Source organism: Herpailurus yagouaroundi, unplaced genomic scaffold (assembly GCF_014898765.1).
Source record: "Herpailurus yagouaroundi ecotype Mexico unplaced genomic scaffold, PumYag 197, whole genome shotgun sequence".
In the NCBI taxonomy this organism is placed as follows: domain Eukaryota; kingdom Metazoa; phylum Chordata; class Mammalia; order Carnivora; family Felidae; genus Herpailurus; species Herpailurus yagouaroundi.
In genome coordinates, this window is record NW_024412428.1 from 1,776,510 (window position 1) to 1,798,606 (window position 22,097).

The following is a 22,097-nucleotide window of genomic DNA, read 5'->3' on the forward strand; positions in this document are numbered from 1 at the left end:
TTACTGAAATGAAGCTTTGAATTTATGTACTTCGGGTCTGAATAATCCTGGAAGGCCTCAGAGGAAACTGATCAGTTTTAGTCTCTTTCAGAAAACCTAGGGGCGCCTGGGTGGCGCAGTCGGTTAAGCGTCCGACTTCAGCCAGGTCACGATCTCGCGGTCCGTGAGTTCGAGCCCCGCGTCGGGCTCTGGGCTGATGGCTCGGAGCCTGGAGCCTGTTTCCGATTCTGTGTCTCCCTCTCTCTCTGCCCCTCACCCGTTCATGCTCTGTCTCTCTCTGTCCCAAAAATAAATAAACGTAGAAAAAAAAATTAAAAAAAAAAAATTTAAAAAAAAAAAAGAAAAAATAAAAAAAAAAAAAAAAGAAAACCTAAGTAAGGCAGATGTTAGAAAATCGAAGTAAGGTTGAAACCATGATGCCTTTATTGTTGGTTATCTCAAAAGCTGTTTTCTAAAGGGCTAATACCCAAAAAAGGGCACAGTAAAGGAGAAGTCATAATTTATTTCTAAGATGATTTGTTTTTAATTTTTTATTGATTTTTAGACTTCGCGCCCTGCGCGGAGCCCAACGCAGAGCTGGAATTCACCACCCTGAGATCAAGACCTGAGCTGAGATCAAGAGTCGGACGCTTAACCAACTAAGCCAGCCAGATGCCCCTATTCTAAGGTTATTCTTAAAAGACACGTCTCAGTCTTACATGTTATGTAGGGAAATGAAAGCACATTCAAACCACTCGACCCAGAGGGCTGGAGAGAGCTTCTTTGCCCGTCCTCATCTCATTCACCGCAGTTCAAGAGAACTTTTCTACTAGGAACGGACTAAACGGTATTAATCGTAACTTTTATCTGAATGATGAGATTTCGTAAGATACCTCCACAGATCTGCTCTGTTGGCCAACGTATACTGTTACACATAAATAACCAGCGGACTGGCACAGGGCAGCAGCTGCTGGAGAAACTAGCCCCTCAGAACGAAGAGTATAGAATGTAGTGGTGGAGATCAAAGAAACGCCGGGGGCCTGTTGGTGGCTCTCTTGTCATCCGAAACCCACCAGAGACTGAATTTAGAGTCGTGGTAGGTGGAAAGTGATGGCAGGGAGATGAATTCCCATCACCACAACTATTTGCTTCTCAAACCTGCATCTAAAGCTAAATACGTGGGGAAGGAGGGGCAGCAGAAATGCTGGGATTTGGGGCTATGCTGAACACGTGAGAACCATCCACATGGTTCTGGTTATATATAAAATGCTCCATGGATTTCGAGGATTACTTGTAATGCAGGAAAAAATGTGACAAAGGAATTAAGAGCAATGAGTGATGTGAAGTGGATAAAAGAGATCTTTGAAAGCTGATGACTTCTGTTAAAACATTTCCCTAGTTTATTGCCTTTAAAGCAACAGGTGCTTCACCATTCTGTCTCTAGTTTTTATCCATGAAGTGACAAATTCGAAAAAGTTAGCTCTCTGTTCTTTGTTGAACATTCTTTGCTTTCTGCATTCCCAGGAAGAAAGTGAGAAAAGAAAGAGCCTTCCTTACAATGCTTTCAATATATCCAATATACCCACAATGCATTAGACCAAACGTAGTAAAACCGTATTCATTTGGGACCTTTATTTTGGAATTTGTAACAATCTGGATACCATATTATTGCTTTGCTGTCTTTGAACTTTCTGTGGCCCATCTGAAAGACTATCTTTTCTTCTTAAAGAAAACTTTTACAAGTGGACAAATTTCAGTCATTAGAACTTTCCGATTTTGTTCTGAATTGGGGGAGAATTCATCGTATATGAAAAAAAAGTCCTGCCAGACTAAATTAGAAATATTAACTGCATAAGCTATACTTCACAATAAACTCTACAAAATGAGAGAATATTAGCCAAGGAGACAAAAGTCACTCTTAGAAGACCCTGAAGTGCCGGGAATGACTCTGGCTGGCTTCTGATCGTTGTCTGGTCTAGTGAGGGCCTAGCCTAGACTTCTTTCCAGAGACTAGAAGAACGCTAGTGTGACTTTCCTTGGATAAGTGCAGTAATGAAATGGCATATGCTTATATTAACTTAAAAAAAAAGCGTAGAGTTCCGTGTAGAGGGGAGTGGCCACTGGCAGGGGACGCTGATGAGTAAAAACATAAGCGCCTTCTCTTCGAGTAACTGCTTTCTCTCTCCTGATGAGATCAGTGAACAGAATACTCACTTTCTCTTCTTCCATAATTACCTTGCAGGAAGTACATAACAACGACATAAACTTCTGTTTATGCTCTTAACAAAAAGTTTAAATTAGGCTTCATATGATTAAAAAAAAAAAAAAAAAGACTAGAGTCTCGACTTAAAACTACAATCCCAAGTTTCATCAATATCACTCATTGCAACCATAACTAAGTAACATTTTCCAAGGGAATGATTGAGTCACTTCAGTTTATTTCCCCCGGCTCCCACAGGAGAAGGTAAACTACTTTGTGAACTCTTGCTAAAACTATTCAACACCAACTTATTTAACAAATACCAGGCATCTCCTCTGACCTGGCATTGTATGGAGATAAAATAAAGAGGCGCTCACTTTCTAGCGGGGGAGGCGTAATGGAATGGAAGGTGGGAAGTGCTAGACAGAAGTAGGAAAGGAGCACCTAGCGGTTTGCAAATGTGTATGTCTCACTGATGATCAATTTCAAACTATGGTCATTACTTTTCCCCTGTTATTTATCACCCATGACATTGTGACTTCTTACTTTTCAAAATGAGACATGCATCAGACTAGTATTTTTCAAGATGATACAATTAAGTTTAAGTAGGAAGTTAGAAACAGGTCTGGTATCAGTAAATTTATTTGGATTCTGGTCTCTCTCCTTTGGGCAGCAGAGCAGTAAAAAAGAACCTTTTGTGGTGGAAGCTGTGGTCTAATTTCTGCAACGAACTCATCCATGCAAAAAGTTCTCAAAACTGAGAATTTCAGGTAAGCCCGGAGAAAGTGCTGCTATCAGAGGGCTGAGTCACAAACAGAGGCTGCTGCTAAAGATAACAGCATTTAGGACACCGTATCCTGCAATAAATGACCCAGTCTGGAGTAAAGAAGGGATGGGCCCTTCTCTCCTCCCTCCCACCCCTTTGTGGGGAACAGCTGCAGTCTGTAGCTGTAAAGTATTTTATAGTTTGGGACTGCAGAAGGAAAGTAACTCATTCCTATAGTACTTTGCACTGCTTTCTCCCCAGACTGCCACATTCTCTGTGATCTACTCAGACTTCCATCCCCAAGTCCCAGGAAAAGTCTGTCTGTCCCCTCAGTTAAAAGAACACTCACTGTGTGGATGGCCACGTAAAGCTTGTGGCTGAATACTGACAGCAGTTTGCCTGGCACCAAGTTCCTTTAGCCCCATACCCTAACCCTACACAGAATTTGGTCAAAGAGTGGAATTATTTTTTGAGAACAGCAATTTGTTGCTTGCATATAAACAGAAATTGCATCCAAAACAAAAACAAATTTTTAAAAAAACCTTCAAATAAATGGAAAGATAACAAAAGCCTGAAAGAAGGGGCAGATTTGCAATTTATTAAAAACAAAACTGGGCGCCTGGGTGGCGCAGTCGGTTAAGCGCCCGACTTCAGCCAGGTCACGATCTCACGTCGGGCTCTGGGCTGATGGCTCGGAGCCTGGAGCCTGCTTCCGATTCTGTGTCTCCCTCTCTCTCTCTGCCCCTCCCCTGTTCATGCGCTGTCTCTCTCTGTCCCAAAAATAAATAAACGTTGAAAAAAAAATTAAAAAAAAAAATAAAAACAAAACTATATTTCTATTTAAAACTTCCATTGGTAAAATAAATAAATAAATATTCCATTGGTACTATTATTATTAAGAACTAGGTCTTTGTGTAAAATAAATATTGTATTAATTTAAAATGTCGGGGCGCCTGGGTGGCTTAGTCGGTTAAGTGTCTGACTTTGGCTCAGGTCATGATCTCATTCATGGTCTATGGGTCTTTAGGTTCGAGCCCCACGTCGGGCTCCGTGCCGACAGCTCAGAGCCTGGAGCCTGCTTCAGATTCTGTCTGTCTGTCTCTCTCTCTGCCTGTCCCCAGCTTGTGTGCTCTCTCTCTTTCAACAATAAATAAATAAATTTTAAAAAGTTATTTAAAAAAATAAAATGTCAACCTTAGTTTTGTTCACTGCTAATATGATTTTCCTGAAACTGATGTTTGCTCCTGTGTCCTTAAGCTTCCGCATTTACCCGGCTACCTGTGATGAGCGTCGATAAACCTTACTGCGTACCTTTCCAGAAGACAGGTTAAATAACCACTTACTCTGCTTCTGACTGTAGTCAAAACACTTCACAAAGCTAAGATGTAACATAGTTACTTGTTTCTGGTCCCTTTTTTCATTTGGCTAACTTACTTATTGCTCTAGGAATCCTTCCTCAAGTAGCCACTTTGGGTTAGGTAGCCTCTCAGGTAGGAGCATAGCGAACCCAGAGTAAACTTTCATCAAGCTCTGTGCTGGAATCGTCCGTTGTCCAATACAATGAATTCTTTAAGAACAGAAAATGCATTTTTGCCCCTCTGTATCACCAGTGCCTACCACATGGTTAATATTGCTAAATGGTTAAAAAAAAGAAAACGGGCCAGAACGCATGGGTCTTTACGAATGGGAACCAATTCCAAACCCAGAGTGTGACGGTAAAAAAGTAGTAATTTAAAAAGATTTTGGTGTGTGGATACACAAAAGTTTGTTTTGTGTGTTTACACATTTAAAACCCCATTAACTTATTAAAATATCTTTAGGTAGGTGTGCACTTTGTCATGTGCAACTGCACTAAAGAAGTTCTCACGCAAAAGGAAATAAAGGCCCCTTGGTTCCTGTTATTATAACCACAAATTACTGTATCCTGCTAAGTTCTTCGGTTTTAAAAATGCCTTCTTGGGAAGAGGAAAGAGGTAAAGCCATTGACAGGTGGGGTAGTGTTAACCGTACCAGAGAATATTGCCTTATTTTTTGCCGATTGTAGAAACCATAGAATCTCAGAAACAGAATGCTCTCAACTGGATTACACCAGCTGCTCACACTCTCCTGTAAATCTGAATGAATGACCTAATGGATTTCAGGCCTTACATCATGTTTGCTTTAGGTTTTAACGGATTGTTTCAGCTTTGGCTTGGAGATCACTGACATAACTTTACAGTGTATTTATGATAAAATTTTGCTATCAGAATGTACTGGTAGGAAACGAGCGGGGGATGAGCCAGACATTTTACCAAGCATTGGCAAAGCAGGTAGAGTTTACGAGCAAAGGTACTGGGACGCATGCCACTTGTATTTCTGTTGATGCTTACAAATTAAATCGCCAGTTAAAAAAAGTGATGCACAGATTACACAATAAAAATACACAATACAGAAAAACAAGTCATACACAGATATGGCTATATATTTTGGCAAATTAATTTATTATTCAAGCAAATCACTTAAGACCTGGCAAAGATTTGCCAAAATCTCTCTTTCGGCTTGTACTTTATTCTTTGGACAAATTTCATGAGAAGATATCCATGCCTTTTATATAGTAATTTCTGAGGATACTGTAACAGTGAAGATTTAAAACGATTCCATAATAGAATCTGTTGTATATTGACTGGAAAACCAAACAGACTGTTTGTGTTTTGCTTTAAGCATAAGTAAAGTAGACAACTGCTAAATAAATAAATGGAAGAGAATTTCCCATTTTACTATTTCAAATGCCATTACTTTAAGTACTCAGTCACTTTTCTCCTTCAACTTCTCTACCACGCTTTATGTCATTTACAACACTTGGGTCAAATGAGGAATCATGAGTTTCTATAACTTAACATGCAAATACAGGAAAGAAGCCATATAAAACCGTGCCAGTGAATCATACACGAAGTTAGCAGAACTGTTAGCATTTGCCTAGGAAACAGTGAGGTGTGTACTAAATGAAGTTCTCTGGGTACACGTTAAGAAAAATTTTATCTTGACCCCTGAGAATTTTAGAATCTTTTTTTTAAGTTAGAGTTTTTTATTTTTGAGAGGGAGAGAGTGAACAGGGAGGAGCAGAGAGGGAGAGGGAGAATCCCAAGCAGGTTCCATGCTGTCAGTGTAGAGCCCAACATGGGGCTCGATCCCACCAACTGTGAGATCATGACCTGAGCCAAAACCAAGAGTTGGATGCTTAACCAACCGAGTCACCCAGACGTCCCTGAGAATTTTAGAATCTTATATGAGAAACAAAACCAGTAAAAACCTGTGGTTGATGGTAAGTTGCTACATATGTACTTTAAGGGTAGGCATGGGCAGAACTAGCACTGGGGTAACCTTGTTAAAATGTACCTGGAGATAATTTACTCCCGTGTTTTTTACAACCCAGAGAATAACTCTACTTGAATCTCGGGAAGAGCAGGGGACAGAAGAAGAGCAGAGCCTGAAGTGCTGACATGATTCAGGCAACCCAAATCTCCAAACATGAATTGCCAGGGAAGTCCCAAAGAGGAACTAGCTCTTAACATTTACATACTTGGATGGATTTTGTCACTTTGTTCAGTATAAACTTAATTTCGCAATATTTATGGCTATTGTTTACTTAATGGACAAAATTAAAACCTTTATATATGTACTACAGATTACCAGTATGAATAACATTCCTGTGAATTTGTAAGTAGAATCCTAAGCTCTGAGAACTTGAATAACCCAACCTACTTCCAGGCCACAGGGTGAAGAGAGGAAACGTGAAGACGCTCCCTCAGACAATGGGCCTTTAAGACTTAAAGGAGAGGGACAGACAAAGGTGTGTGTTCTCTTTCTAAAGCTATACACAGGGTAAGCGAGTGTAACAGGGCTAATGGACCATACACTGGGCTGGAAAAGAGAGTGCAGAGTCGAACAGAAGCAAAGAATTGGTGAAAGGGAAGAGTAATACCGTAAATTATCTGACTTGAGGGTAACATCACTGAAAAGCTAGGAGTAACGCACTGAGACATGATAAAAGCAGTGCACTAGAAATAATTTCAGATATAACATTGCAAACATTTCATAATATGAAGAAAGAAGGGACAAGGGATGTAGTCTAACACATTAGATCTGGCACAGGCTCTAAGTCCCCACACTACATGGTCACACTTCCTGGTGTCCATAACTCCCTGAAATTATGCGTGAAAACGTGTACATGCACTTTGGGGAAGAAAGTATACACCTTTCATCACGTTCTTAAACGGATTCACAACCTATTCAAAGATAAGAAGTAAGTGACAATGATGCATCAGCAAATATGTGATAATATGATAAAATACAATGATTAATAAAAATCTTAAAATGCTCCAATTTTGAGTACTGCCCATATTAGAATAGTGTATACAATTAATTAACTTTAAATAACTGAGATGAATATCAGACTCAATCTGTTTTCAACATTTGGCTGTAGGGATCTCTTAAAATTTCAAAGGAAAAAAAAAAAAAGCTTCCCAAACAGGACTAAATATAAAATGAGAAACCTATTTTCTAATTCCAGGTCCTTCAAAAATGTCTTACATTTCCCATCAGCTAAACTAGATTTAAATAAAGAATACACAACTGCTGTCTGGCCAGGACAAAGCAGTGTCCTAAAGGACATCTTCGCTGTATAACATCATCGTACGTTTTCACCGATGCGGTGCAAAAGCCACTGTAGGGTGCTTTCCCCAAACTAGGCACTACTCTAAATAAGGCACTATCTAGGTACTTAGCACAATAAAAACTTAACAGCTTTTAGCAGAGAAACCACTATATAGAAATATGGATAAGAAGAGATTGGAGAGCAAAGATACAGGGGCAAGAGACAGTCCCCCAAAAGTCAAGGACAGCTCACTTTTACTCTAGTGAGCCATTAACTTTATTTCTATAATATGAAAAAATATTTTGTAAATAATATTGTTTTGCAAAGTTCTAAGAAAAACCTTCCTAATCAAGATATAAAACTCAGAACTTTAATAATGGCAAGTTTTTTTTAAGTCATGGTAAAGGGAAGACAGTTTTTACACTTTCCTTTTTGCCTTTTCTCCTCAATTTTCTGTAACATACATATATTTCAAGAAAACACCCAACATGAGTAATTTTTAAGAATCAAGATAGAGCCAACAGCTCCAACTCCCTTCCTGATATATTTGAAGGAATTTCAGTAACCACAATAAAATAGTATTTTGACGGTGTTTCAAGAAGCAATCTTTTCATGATGGTAGTTTATGATGGATTTAATCACTGCCCGGTGGCCAAGTCTACTCTTGAAACTCAAAGTCCTAATTTAAAAACAAAACAGTTGCAGTATTGCATAAATAAGTAAAATCAATTACAAATAAAACATGTTTACTTATAATTAGGCTTTTGAAAAAGTGTGCCTTTGGCTCATATTATACCACTGACTGTCCACTTTCTATTGCAGTGGTTTCCTGGTTAAATCCCGATGTCTGCTTATAATCACTTTCCTGGCTCGCCATTAATGTATCTTACACTTGGCATGTCTACTGGAAGAAACAGGCTTTCCTATTACACCTCGAGAGATGTAGCACTGCTGATCAGATGGTGCTCACCTGTCCACTCTTTTTCCTCTGCAGTATCTGCAGTCACAGCCACGGGACACACACTGAAGCAACACATCAAAGCAGTACTAAGGGGCACCTGGGTGGCCCAGTTGGTTGAGCGTCCAGACTTCTGCCCAGGTCACGGTCTCGTGGTTCCTGAATTCGAGCCCCACATCAGGCTCACTGCTGTCAGCCTGTCAGCCCAGAGCCACTTCAGATCCTCTGTCCCTTCTCTCTGCCCCTCCCCCACCTGTGCCCTCTCAAAAATAAATAAACCTAAACATTAAAAAAAAAAAAAAAAAAAAAAAAAAAAAGGCAGTACTATACCACAACAGCAGTCTCCTAACACGGACTTTAACATCGGAGCAATTCCAAGCATTCCACAACTCCCCAGGACTGTGGGTCTGATCAGGGGAAGAAGCCACAGTAGGGCTCTGACCACATTAACTGGAAAATAATTTGTCTTTAAAACATCGTTAATAGTGTGATTTGATCTCTTGGTATTTACACTGCACACATAGAAATCAACCCACTAATAATTTCTTATGTATTATCTTCTAATTAAATACACTAGCAAATGAGAAAAAGGACAGGATATTCCCAAACAGATTTAAAAGTCACTCATATTCTGCTTTGAAATATCTAAAACAATTTATGAAAAAAATATTGTACTTTCCTATTTTAGGTTTTTATCATGTCTAATGTTTATGGGGGGGGGGGGAGGGGCAGAGAGAGAGGGAGACAGAAACCGAAGCAGGCTCCAGGCTCCGAGCTGTCAGTACAGAGCCCAACATGGGGCTCAAACTCACAAACCGCGAGATCATGACCTGAGCCGAAGTCGGATGCTTAGCCGACTGAGCCACCCAGGAGCCCCTATCATGTCTAATTCAAAAAACGGTTTGCATTACCAGGGTAGACACCAGCCAAGTCATGAGGACCAGAAGAGGGAGATGCTTGGAACTCACGTGCCAATAGGAAACACAGGTATAAAGTTTCTAGTACAGAATACATAAATCATACCATATACATGTGGATAAATTTAAGATTTTACAAGGCTGTCTAAATGGCCATCAACTGATGAATGGATAAAGAAATTGTGGTTTATATACACAATGGAATACTACTTGGCCATGAGAAAGAATGAAATTACGGCCTTTTGTAGCAACGTGGATGGAACTGGAGAGTGTTATGCTAAGTGAAATAAGTCATACAGAGCATAGATTCCATATGTTTTCACTCCTATGTGGATCCTGAGAAACTTAACAAGACCATGGGGGAGGGGAAGGAAAGAAAAAGGTTAGAGAGGGAGGGAGCCAAAACATAAGAGACTCTTAAAAACTGAGAACTGAGGGTTGATGGGGGGGTGGGAGGGAGGAGAGGTGGGTGATGGGTATTGAGGAGGGCACCTGCTGGGATGAGCACTGGGTGTTGTATGGAAACCAATTTGACAATAAATTTCATATTAAAAAAAAGAAAAAAAAAGATTTTACAAGGCTGTATTTCTTAACAGTAATCACAACTTTTATTCTACACATCACACATTCATGGAACTTTCATACCAACAAAAATTTTCCACAAAAATTTTTTCATGCCAACAAAAATTTTCCACATGGACCAGGCTGTACTTAAATATGTGGTTATGTATTATTTCTACAATGAAATTGTTTATAATCTGAAACATTTAACCATCTTATCTCATTCAATCCTATTCAACTTTTAATTCATATATTGCTACTATTGGTGGCTTGAGAGGCGTTTATGCACTGCTGTAACTCATAAAACTCCAAAGGCACAATAACAAGAACATTAATTTGTATACATTATCTACTAGAACATATGTTTGATTGAATAAGAGCATTAGGGATTTTTCACTTGGGTTCAGCTAAACGTAACTGCAAAAGAAAGATTAAAATACACTTCTGCTTTGATATACAATTTGTTTTTCTTTCTTTCTTGCCCCCCCCCCCCCCCCAGACAAGTACCACAAAAGATTTACAGTAGGATATGTAAGTACTGTCCTCCCATTATTCAAGGAAGGAGAGTAAGACAACCTCTCATTCATGTAGGACAAATAGCTATGCCAAAAGCACAAATTACATCTAATTGCAGGGTATAACTTTGTCATCTTTCTTTTCATAATCTAGCTATTTACACACTTTGATTTTTTACTTCCATTTGGGTTTATTAACATCAAAGCTTTGTCATCACTTATCTGTTTCTAGAGACATTTTTACCTGAGGCAATAAAGAATAAAAATGTCTGCATTCTTGCTTTACTGTTGACTAAAGAAAGCTTTAGTTTTCATTGGGCTTTCAACGTTTCACGGTTATTAAACTCCTGTATGTTGCTGTAAAGTTTACTGCCCTTGGCATACCAATTTTAAATGTACTATCACTAAACCCAAGGCACTGCACACAAATATACTCCAATCCAAGTACACCCCAGTAAGTTCAAGTTTTACCCACTGCTAATGGTATTATTAATGTCTTTTACTCTCTTTTCACCACAAATGTAGTCAGACAACCTAGAATAAAAGAAAGCAACACCAATTTTTTTATGAATTGAGTAGGGTTGTCACAGCAAGTTAAAACAGCTCCACTGTATTAATTACATTATTGGGGTTTGTAAATTATTCACTGGTATATGATAGAAATGCATTACATTTAATGAAACTTGCAAATTCACTCCTCAATTAATATATATTTTTGACTGTTTAAACATGATCTATGTTCCTTGCTTTTATTTAAAATTTGTGACCATTTGTTTTAGTCGGGTTGTACACACAAAATGTAAAATACGAGTTCAAGTGTGAATTTAAATATTATCAAAGGAAAACAAAACATCTTTGGTGTTCTCTTACTATTTTAGACTTTAATATTTTAAAATTTAATGCCATGATGCAGTATACTACTTACACTAAAATCATAATACCGAGTTTTCTTCAAAATAACTTATCAGGTATTCCTTTTAGCCACACTGGAAAAACCCACTAAGAGAAAGCCATTAGAATTTTGTGGCAAATTAGTCCTGTAGTCACCATGACTGTGGTTGCTAAGCTCTCCTTCTTCATGAACTCGGTTATGCCCTCCCCATTGTCTCTAGGGGTTTTTCTCTCCCGTAGCAGTTAGTATAGATCCCTCTGACATGGCCCATCTTTCCAGAGCCGTTCACAATCAGGCTCCTTTTGCCTGTCTGTTTTTTCATAGAAGGAAAGTGGGAATTCGGTCTATAGCCAGCTTCTAGGTCTAACCAAACCCTTTGCTTTCACTCCTGTTACAACAGAAGAATCTTTTTTGCTGTCAAAGTCCAACCTTTCTACTTGTGGTCTTGACTCCACACAACTTCCCTTCTCAAAAGACTTCAACCTATAATTATCCCTCACAGATCTGTAAACAATTTTTGCCTCCCTATTATGTCATCCTATCAGCATTCAAATCTCATCTACTGTCTCACATCTGAAAACAAAAACAAAACCTGACCTTGGTCTGATATCTTGTGTCTTTTTTTTCCTTTCCAAAATTTTATTTAAATTCAAGTTAGTTAATATATAGTGTAGTGCTGGTTTCAGGAGAATTCAGTGATTCATCAATTCCGCGTAACACCCAGTGCTCCTCACAAAGAGTGCCCTCCTTAATGCCTGTCACCCGTTTAGCCCTTCCCCCCACTCCCCTCCCCTCCAGCAACCTTCAGTTTGTTCTCCAAAGTTAAGAGTCTCTTATGGTTTGACTCCCTCTGCCTTTATTTTATTTTTCCTTCTCTTTTCCTATGTTCATCTGTCTTATTTCTTAAATTCCACATGTGAGTGAAATCATACGGTATTTGTCTTTCTCTGACTTATTTTGCTTAGCATAATACACTCTAGTTCCAACCAAGTTGATGCAAATGGCAAGATTTCGTTCTTCGTGAAGGTTAATATTCCAGTTATATACATGCCACACCTTCTTTACCCATTCTTCTGTTGATGGACATTTGGGCTCTTTCCACGATTTGGCTGTTGTTAATAGTGCTGCTGTAAACATTGGGGCGCCTGTGCCCCTTCGCATCATACACAAAAATAAATTCAAGACGGATGAAAGACCTAAATGGGAGACAAGAAACCATGAAAACCCTAGAGGAGAGAACACAGGCAGTAACCTCTTTGACCTTGGCTGTAGCAACTTCTTACCAGACACATCTCCAGAGGCAAGGAAAACAGAAGCAAAAATGAACTATTGCGGACTTCTTCAGGATAAAGAGCTTCGGAACAGCGAAGGAAACAATCAACAAAACTAAGAGGCAGCCTACATCATGGGAGAAGATCTCTGCAAATGACGTATCGGATAAAGGGCTAGTATCCAAAATCTTTAAGGAACTTATCAAATTCAACATCCCCAAAATAAATAATCCAGTTAAGAAATGGGCAGAAGACATGAATATACACTTGTCCAAAGAGGACATCCAAATGGCTAACAGACACATGAAAACATGCTCAACATCAGTCATCATCAGGAAAACACAAATCAAAACCACAATGAGGTACCACCTCACACCTGTCAGAGTATCTTCTTGAATATCCTTCAGAGCAGCACTTCTAGAAAGAAGTATCTCTATTCATATCCTTTGTTTCCTTCCTTAACCATCTCTTCTTAATACGTTCCAATTAAATTTCTCCCCCCAGTAGTTCACTGAAATTCCTCTTGTCAAAGTCACCAACACCTTCCCAACTGCCACATCCAAAGCCCAACTATGTGTTCTCATCATCTCAGCAGCAGCAGACTTAAGTGGGCACTCCCTCCTTGAAAGGTTTTCTCAAGACTAAACCATAGGGGTGTCTGGGTGGCTCAGTAGGTTAAGCATCCGACTTCGGCTCAGGTCATGACCTCACGGTTTGGGAGTTCGAGCCCCGCGCACTGGGCTCTGAGCTGACAGCTCAGAGCCTGGAGCCTGCTTTGGATTCCGTCTCCTCCTCTCTGCTCCTCCCCTGCTCGCACTCTCTCAAAAATAAACAAACATTAAAAAAGACTAAACTGTAAAGGTAAACCCATCTAATATTTTCTGGCTATGCAAATATTCCTCTTTGAATTATAAAAAACTGCCATATGAAACTTCTTGCTATACTTATTACTATAACGAGGCTACAGTGTTCTCTTTGTGAAACAGGAGAAGGTAACTGTCCCGTTCCCAGATTTAGTTGTTTCTAAACAACTGACTACTATGAAGCGTATAACTGGCCTGTTCCCCTCTTTGAGCTTGTTGCTAAATTTAAAATCAAATTTGTGATTCACCACAAGTATAACACAAGATCTCACAGCATTACTTTAGTCTTTTCTAGAGTTTCATCTTGTATCTGCTATTTTTCTCTCCATTTAAAAATTATTACCCACAACAGCATTTTTCTAAGCCATTTAAAATTATTCAGTATCAAGCTCAGCGTAAACATACAAATACAGTTGAAAACAAAACCCAACAAGGACAGCATTGAAGTCAGTGGGGGAGGACACCCACTTTTGTCTTCCCGGAAGCTGCTTTTTCCCAGGCACCCTCCTCCCTCTTCTGACATTCCAGAAACTATCCCTTGCTGCATCCTAGGCAAGGTGTTGTTTTGTGTTACTCGTGCTACAAGTCCTCTCCTTTTAGATCCGTTAATCACGAATTGGCCTCAGGCCCTCTCTTCCTCCTTCCCCTTGGTCAGGTGTGAGGGGAGCAGGCGTGGCAGGCCCAAGGCCTATCTTCCAGGAGATCGGTTACATACAGGTAGATCCATTACTCAAATACAGATCTTCCTCCACTCACGATGCAGTGAGGTCCCAAAAAATCCCACTGTAAGCTGAAAATATCCTAAGTAAAAAATGAGCACCTGGGTGGCTCAGTCCGTTAAGCGTTTGACTTCGGCTCAGGTCATGATCTTGCGGTCTGTGAGTTCGAGCCCCGCGTCGGGCTCCGTGCTGACAGCTGAGCCTGGAGCCTGCTTCGGAGTCTGTGTCTCCCTCTGCCCCTCCCCTGCTCATGCTCTCTCACTGTCTCTTGAAAATAAATAATGTTAAAGAAAAATTTTTTAAAAAAATTGAGACATAATTGACACGTAACATATGGTTTCAGGTGTACAAGATAATGCTTTGTTGTCTGTACACACGCTGATACGACCACCACCATGAGTCTCGTTAGCAACCATCACCACACAGGAACAATGTTTTTCTCTTCCGATGAGAACTTTTAAGAACTACTCCCTTAGCAACCTTCAAACGTAGGATACGGTATTATCAGCTACAGTCACCATGATGTACCTCCCCAGGACATCTTTTTATAACTGGAGGTCTACCCCTTCTGGCCACCTTCGACCATGTAAGAGACTAATAATTAAACCGACGTTTAATTATTAAGGTGAATGGAATTTCGGCGAGTCTTGCATCTTGATTTGTTTGTTTGGTTTTTTTCTTTTTTTTGATTCAAAGAAGCCAAACTTAGAATTGCACTCTGGGAAGCATTTTGCTTTCTCCCAACATGAAGTCACCTAAATCAAATTTATTAAGTAATATTAAATCTGGCATTTATAATAAATTTATACAACAGAATTAACTATAGAAATAATTATGTGAAAATTAATGTAACACATCAACAAAGTTTTATAATGTGAGACAGTGAGTGGAATATGGTATTCTGCCGTATTCTTTTTTCCTCGACAACACCTCCAAACCCACATTCTAGGTAGGTTATAAAAATAAGTGAAATATAGGGGTGCCCGGGTGGCTCAGTCGGTTGAGTGTCCGACTTCGGCTCAGGTCATGATCTCACAGCTCGTGGGTTCGAGCCCTGCAACGGGCTCTGGGCTGACAGCTCGGAGCCTGGAGCCCGCTTCAGATTCTGTGTCTCCTTCTCTCTCTGCCCCTCCCTTGCTTGTGCTCTCTCTCTGTCTTTCAAAAATGAATATACATAAAAAAATTAAAAAAAAGTAAGTGAACTATAAAAAGACCAAAGACTTTTAAGGCAATCTTGACACCTATTTAGGAAGATCCTGTAATAATATTTGCTAATCTTCAAATTATGTGAGTCTACCATGATTTGACCCCAGTGACAAATCAGCATCTTCTTCTGACCGCTCTTGGTCTGTTCTGCCTTTTTTTCCTGCCCTAAGCATCACTTTCTGATCTGAGGGAAACTGTGCTTTCATGTTTCTTTGAGAGGTATTTCTATGCCCATGATTTCTCTTCTAAAGACTAAGGTTTTGTCAAACAATGAATGTATCTCAATTTAAGTGATAAAAATGTGGACAAATTCTCACAGGAGGGGGGAGCTGGTTGGCTCGGTCGGTTGAGCCCGACCGACTCTTGGTCTTAGCTCAGGTCAGGGACTCACAGCGCACGAGTGTGCACAGAGCCTGCTTTGGACATTCTCTTTCTCTCTCTCTCAAAATAAATAAATAAAACTTTAAAAGTAGAATAAAAAAAATTCTCACAATAACAGGCAATGACATCTAGGCCATGACTGCCACCTGGACAAAAGGGATTATAAAACACCACTGATTCTAAAATGTATCCCAATTTCAGATACGTTAAAATGTAAAAAAAAAAAAAAAAAAAAAAGTGTCCTAGACAGAATGAAATACAATATAAGTACCAGAGTGCTGACACTCTAATTAATTCCACTTTAATAAGGATTTTTAAAGTTATCAGATATTTTAACAAATTAAATGCTATGAGTCAGAATATAAAAAATAGTTTCTGAGCTTAAAGGCTAACGCTGTTAGACTAGACACTAGATTTTCTCATAAGAAAATGCAAATGCTAATTGAAGGCACAAACAAAACATTATGAAAAGTTAAGGAAAGGAGGTATTAAAGTAGGCTTCAAGATCATCATCTCCATGGATATAATTAGGATAGCCAGAAGGAGGGATTCCTAATGATTAACAGGAACTGATAAAACAGAAACTACTAATTATCATGGATGTCAAAATTTGAAACTTAAAGGCATGAAAAACCAGACTGTTCTGAGAAAGTTAAAAGTTTCTAAGAGCTAATGCTGTTTTGTACTGCAAATTGCTAAAAGATTAATATTGCTGCAGTCTACCTTACACCATTGAAAATGCTCTATCACAAATCTAAGGTGAGGTAGGATTAAAAGGCACTTTTAATATCATTCCAGAAATATAGGTCAAGATTACTAAATGGGATCTAAACAAAAAATCACATCCACACACACATCACTTCTAAGATATGTTCATGTGTAAGGCATTTCATCATGCATGAAAGATATTCATATGAATCCATCTTCAAAGTGTTTTTTTGGGGTGCCTGGGTGGCTTAGTCAGTCAAGCATCCAACTTCAGCTCAGGTCATGATCTCACAGTTCATGACTTCGAGCCCCGCGTCAGGGTCTCTGCTGTCAGCACAGAACCGACTTCAGATCCTCTGTTCCCCCCCCTCTCTGCCCCTCCCCTGCTCATGTGCACTCTCTTCTCAAAACGTTTCTTTCTTCTAATTTCTTTTTACTTAAATAAAAGCAAGCAAATTAAAACATCAAGAGAGGAAAATGTATTTCAAAAAACGTCAATAAAGAGAAATGAGAATTATTGAGAAAGAAATTAATGAGAAATCATTAAAATCAGACCTGACAACTAAATCATAATCGCAATTACGCAAGAAAACAACACATGACCTCAATGTACATAGTAACTTCTCCCCTGAGAAGATCAAGGTGATTCTCCCACACAACAAGCCACATTTTTCATAAACCTTGAAACTATAAGTTTCTTATAGTATGGTTTTAAAATGTGTATTTTCTGAACTGCAACACCAATTTCTGGTCCACAAGACTGGTTTTCATATTGGTAATTTTCTCATTAAAAATATAAGCTTTATTGGAAAACTCAAGGGCATTATAATACCTGATGTATGCTGAACTCTAAAAAGATGACTAGTTTAACAATCTAAGAGTGTTTTCAAGTTTTAGTAGCAGAGCACTACCTTCTACATAGAAGGCAGATATAAAAGGGATCTCTGAAAGGCTGCCCATTTGATTCTCTTCTGGGTCTTGAGAAGTCTCTCTGATAGAAAACGGCTAGAAGCCATAGCTCCTAGAGTCAGACCAAATACTAACTGCATTGTGTCCTAGGGCTCCTGAAACAAAATGCCACAAACTGAGTGGTTTAAATACCAGAAATTTATTGTGTCACAGGTCTGGAGGCCAGAAGCCTGAGATGGAGGGGTCCACAGGCCATGCTCCCTCTGAAGGCATCTCTCCAGCTCGTGGCAGCATAATTCCGGTCTTCACATGACGTTCTCCCTTTGTGTGCACCTAAATTTCCCCCTTTTCATAAGGACATACTGTATCAGGGGCCCAACCTACTCCAATACGATCTCTTCTTGATTTTATCTAATTAAATCTACAACAATCCTGTTTCCAAATAAGATCTGAGGTAATGGAGGTCAGGACTTCAACATGTGCATTTTGCGGGGACACAGTTCAACTCAAGAGTCCACCCTATGGTCCTCCAAAATTCACGTGCTTTCACATGCAAAATGCACTCTCCTCATCCTTGACCTCCTCCAAAGTTCTAATCGGCCCAGCAGCCACCTTAAGTCCAACGTCTTATCTAAATACCATCAACTAAGTCCTAAATCTCATCATGTAAATTCTCCCAATCACTTCTGGGTGAGACTCAGGGTATGACTTTCTTGGGGTGAAAGTCTACTTGTTCTGTAAACCTATGAAACTAGTCAAGTTATGTTTTCAAAATACGAGGGGACACACACAGGACAGACTTCACCATTTGAAAAGAGAGATCCAAGACATGGGTCCCAGGCATGTCTGAAATTTAGAGCAAACCGGATTTTACAGTTTGAGAATAATCCTCTGTGGCTGGGTGCTTTGTGCTTCCGAAATTGTTCTGGTCTTTTCTGGAAAGATAACACGTCTGCAGCTGGACAGCTCCATCAACCTGTTTCTTGCCTGTGCCTGAAGAACTGGGCAAGTCCTTCTTTTCACTTCATGGCTCTCTGCTCCCTTCAGTCTAACCCTGGCAGCCTTTTTGCTAAGCTGGTTGACTGGATTCTGGAGTAACACACCTAATCTCGTCAGCAAATGGTTGTCGAGCCACACGCTTAGTTTTCCCTGCAGAGCATCCTTCTCATTTGTTTACAATCTAGACCTGCCCACAGCTTTCCAAATCTTCAAGTTCCGGTCCTTTTGTGTAATAATTTCTTCCTTAATTTCTCTCTCTCTCTTCTCAAATTTTACTACGTACAGCAAGGAGAAACTGGACCATGACTTCAACTCTCTGCTAGAAATCTGCTCAACTGAATATCCAATTTTATCGCTCACAAATTCTACTTGTCCCAAAATAGTAGAACACGATTTGGCCAAGTGCCACTTTATCACAGGAACTGCCTCTGCTCCAGTTTCCATTACCGTGTTCCTCTCTCCATCTGAGACCTCACCAGAAGCACCCATGACATTCACATTTGTAGCAACAGTCTCTGCGAGGCAATCTAGGCCACTGCCGTCACGTGCCCCAAAACTCTTCCTGCCTCTACCCAGTAACCAATTCCGAAGCCACTTCCACGGTTCCAGATACTTGTTACAGCAGCATCCTAATCACCAGTCCCCAAATCTGTGGGTTCTCCAGAGAATGGGACCAATAAGATATTCATATATCCTATATGTATAAAGGGAAAAAGAGAGACAGAGGGAGTGAGGGGTTTATTTTAAGGAATTAGTTCATGAGATTGTGGGCAACAGCAAATCAAAAACCTGTGGGGCAGGCTAGAATTTCTGGTAAGAGACTGGAAATTCAGGCAAGGTTTCTATGTTGCCTGGGGGAGATCAAATTCTTTCTGAGGAAACCTCAGCTTTGTTCTTAAGGCGTCCACTGATTGGATTACATTCCACACTATGGAGAGTAATCTGCTTTACTGAACAGTCTACTGATTTAAATGTGAATCGCATCTAAAAAAACCCCTCCACAGTAATATCTAGACTAATGTTTAACCAAACAACTGAGCACCATAGCCTTGCCAAGTTGACACATAAAATTAATGATCACTCTGACCTCACTAATTTTCTTGCCATCATTATTGTTATCAGTCTCAATAATATAAACATGACAATTTCAACAATGTTCGTAACTTCTTTATTTTTTTGACTACAATGAAAATATTCCTTTTTTAGTTTGTTTATTTATTTTGAGAGAGAGCCCGTTAGGGGGAGGGGCAAAGAGAGGGAAAGAGAATCCCAAGCAGGCTCAGCATTGTCAGCATGGAGCCTGACACGGGGCTTGATCCCACAGAACCGTGAGATCATGACCTGAGCCTGAACCAAGAGTCAGATGCGTAACTGACTGAGCCACCCAAGCACCCCTACAATGAAAATATTCTAAACCTTAATTACTGGTTTCCATAATACCAGGAATGTTACAAAGAGAAATAATTAATTCCATGAGAAACCTCTGGTGGAGAAGGGTGTACCTTGCAACCTTGGAAATGTACACTGAACAAACATTTAATGAACACCTTTTAAGTGCCAGGCCCTGAGTTCAGCACTAGAGAGACAACATGTGAGAAAAGCTCACTTTGCTCAGTTCTTTTACTCCTTGATAACAACTAACTGAAGAAACACAAAGGACACGCTGGACGGTACCGAGTGCCCACATATCCTCTCCAACGCATAGAACGCCAATATGCAATCCACCTGGTACCATTCGTAACAAGTGGTCAAATGGAGGTTTTCCTGTCCCTTGAAACCTGGGTCAAACACTCTTGAACTCCACAGGAGTCATCGATTGTCTCAGCGCCTAATCTACCCTCCTCCGTCCTGCTTTGTGATGCTGGAACAGAACCCCCTGAGGACTTTTCCCCTTGGTCGGCTAGAACAGTTTTAATCTCAGTCAACAGAGAGCACTGGAGTGGCATTGCAAGAAAGCGGAGGCCGGAAGCCTTCTGCCTCTTTTATTCTGAGCTGGAGCCCAGCAGCCCTCATAGACCAGCCAGGGCCATTTCCAATCAACTCCAGTAGGCAGGTGCAGCAGCTCTGGCTACGCCGTACTCAGGCCAGACCCTTCCCGGCAGGTGGGCAGCTTCCCAACAGCTCTACAGGCGGACTCCGTGGCTGCTCTTGTGGGGGGTGGCATCAGGCCAACACACAACCCACCAGGCCACCTCTGATGGGCACTGAGGAGGGCACCTGTTGGGATGAGCTCTGCGTGTTGTACGGAAACCAATTTGACAATAAAGTTGATATTAAAAAAAAAAAAAAGAGTAGCTCCAGGTGCTACTTCTGCGGGAGCTCTGGCCACACCCTCGGGCCACATCCCTCATTCAGTGGGTTGAATCTAGAGACCAGTTCCAGCCCCCATACACCTTCCAGCAATGACAAGCTTCTTCCAAAGACTGGCTCTGGCCTGTGCCATCCGGCCAGAGCTACCAATAGTGGTCTTTATATTTTTGTGGTAGCCAAGTCCTCTTCAAAGAGGCTAAATCTCAGCTCAACCCCTCAGGGTTGGAGGGGAGTTTTCCCAAATCCTTAGTTCCTTCTACACTGTCTAGTCTCCTTTCACTTACAGGTAGTAGCTACTTTTTGACACCTGCTACTTCCGGACCTCTTAAAGTCCTTCTTTCCTCTTTTAGCAGTCAACCTTCTTTTACCAGGTCATTCTTTATATTACATGTCGCCTTTCAAATAACTGGTTTAAGTTTCTGTCTCCTAACTGGACCCTGACAGAGATAAATCCTACCTTTAATTTTAATCGTTAACTGTTCAAAACCATTCCAGGAATTAATATACTAATATTAAAATGTTCATACTACCTGGGTAGCTCAGTTAAGCATGCGACTCTTGATTTCAGCTCAGGTCTTGATTTCAGGGTCATGCGTTCAAGCCCTGGGTTGGGCTTTGAGCTGGGAGTAAAGCCTACTTAAAAAAAAAAAAAAAGTCCATAGTACCCAAGTGATTTACAGATTCAATGTAATCCCTATCAAAATCCCAATGGCATTCTTTACAGAAATGGAAAAAAAATGCTGAAGTTCATATAGAACTACAAAAGATTCTGAAAAGTCAAAACAATCTTGACCAAGAAGAACAAACCTGGAGGCATCACACTTACTGATTTCAAGATATACTACAATGCATAGTAATCAAAAAAAATGTGATAGTCCCAAAAAAATAGACATATGGAACAGAATAGAGCCCCAAAATAAGAATACATGATGGAAAAGGACAGTCTCTTTAACAAATGGTATTAGGAAAATTGGATATTTGTATGCAGAAAAATGAAACTGGATGCTTATCTCACATCATATACGGAAATTAACCACAGTGGATTAAAGACTTAAATGTAAGATCCCAAACAGTAGAACTACTAGAGGAAAACATAGGGAAAAACGCTTCTTGACAGTGGTCTGGGTGATGATTTTCTGGATATGTGACCAAAAGCACAGGCAACAAAAGCAAAGATTATCATGTGGGATTGCATCAAACTTGAAAAAACAAAAACAAAAAAGCTTATGCAGAGTGAGGCACCTGGGTGGCTTAGTTGGTTAAGCATCCGACTCTTGATTTTGGCTCAGGTCATGATCTCAATAATGGTC

General features: G+C 40.0%; 1 protein-coding gene and 1 long non-coding RNA gene across 3 annotated transcripts in view; one reads left to right on the forward strand and one right to left on the reverse strand.

Annotated features, from left to right (window-relative positions):
- MICU2 (mitochondrial calcium uptake 2) overlaps positions 1-22,097 on the reverse strand; it is a 142,795-nt gene that overhangs the window by 117,028 nt on the left and 3,670 nt on the right. The window lies entirely within an intron of this gene.
- Positions 2,575-8,536, forward strand: LOC121012731 (uncharacterized). Its single transcript, XR_005782260.1, has 3 exons — positions 2,575-2,674; positions 3,262-3,268; positions 8,525-8,536. It is a non-coding gene; the product is annotated as an uncharacterized LOC121012731 (long non-coding RNA).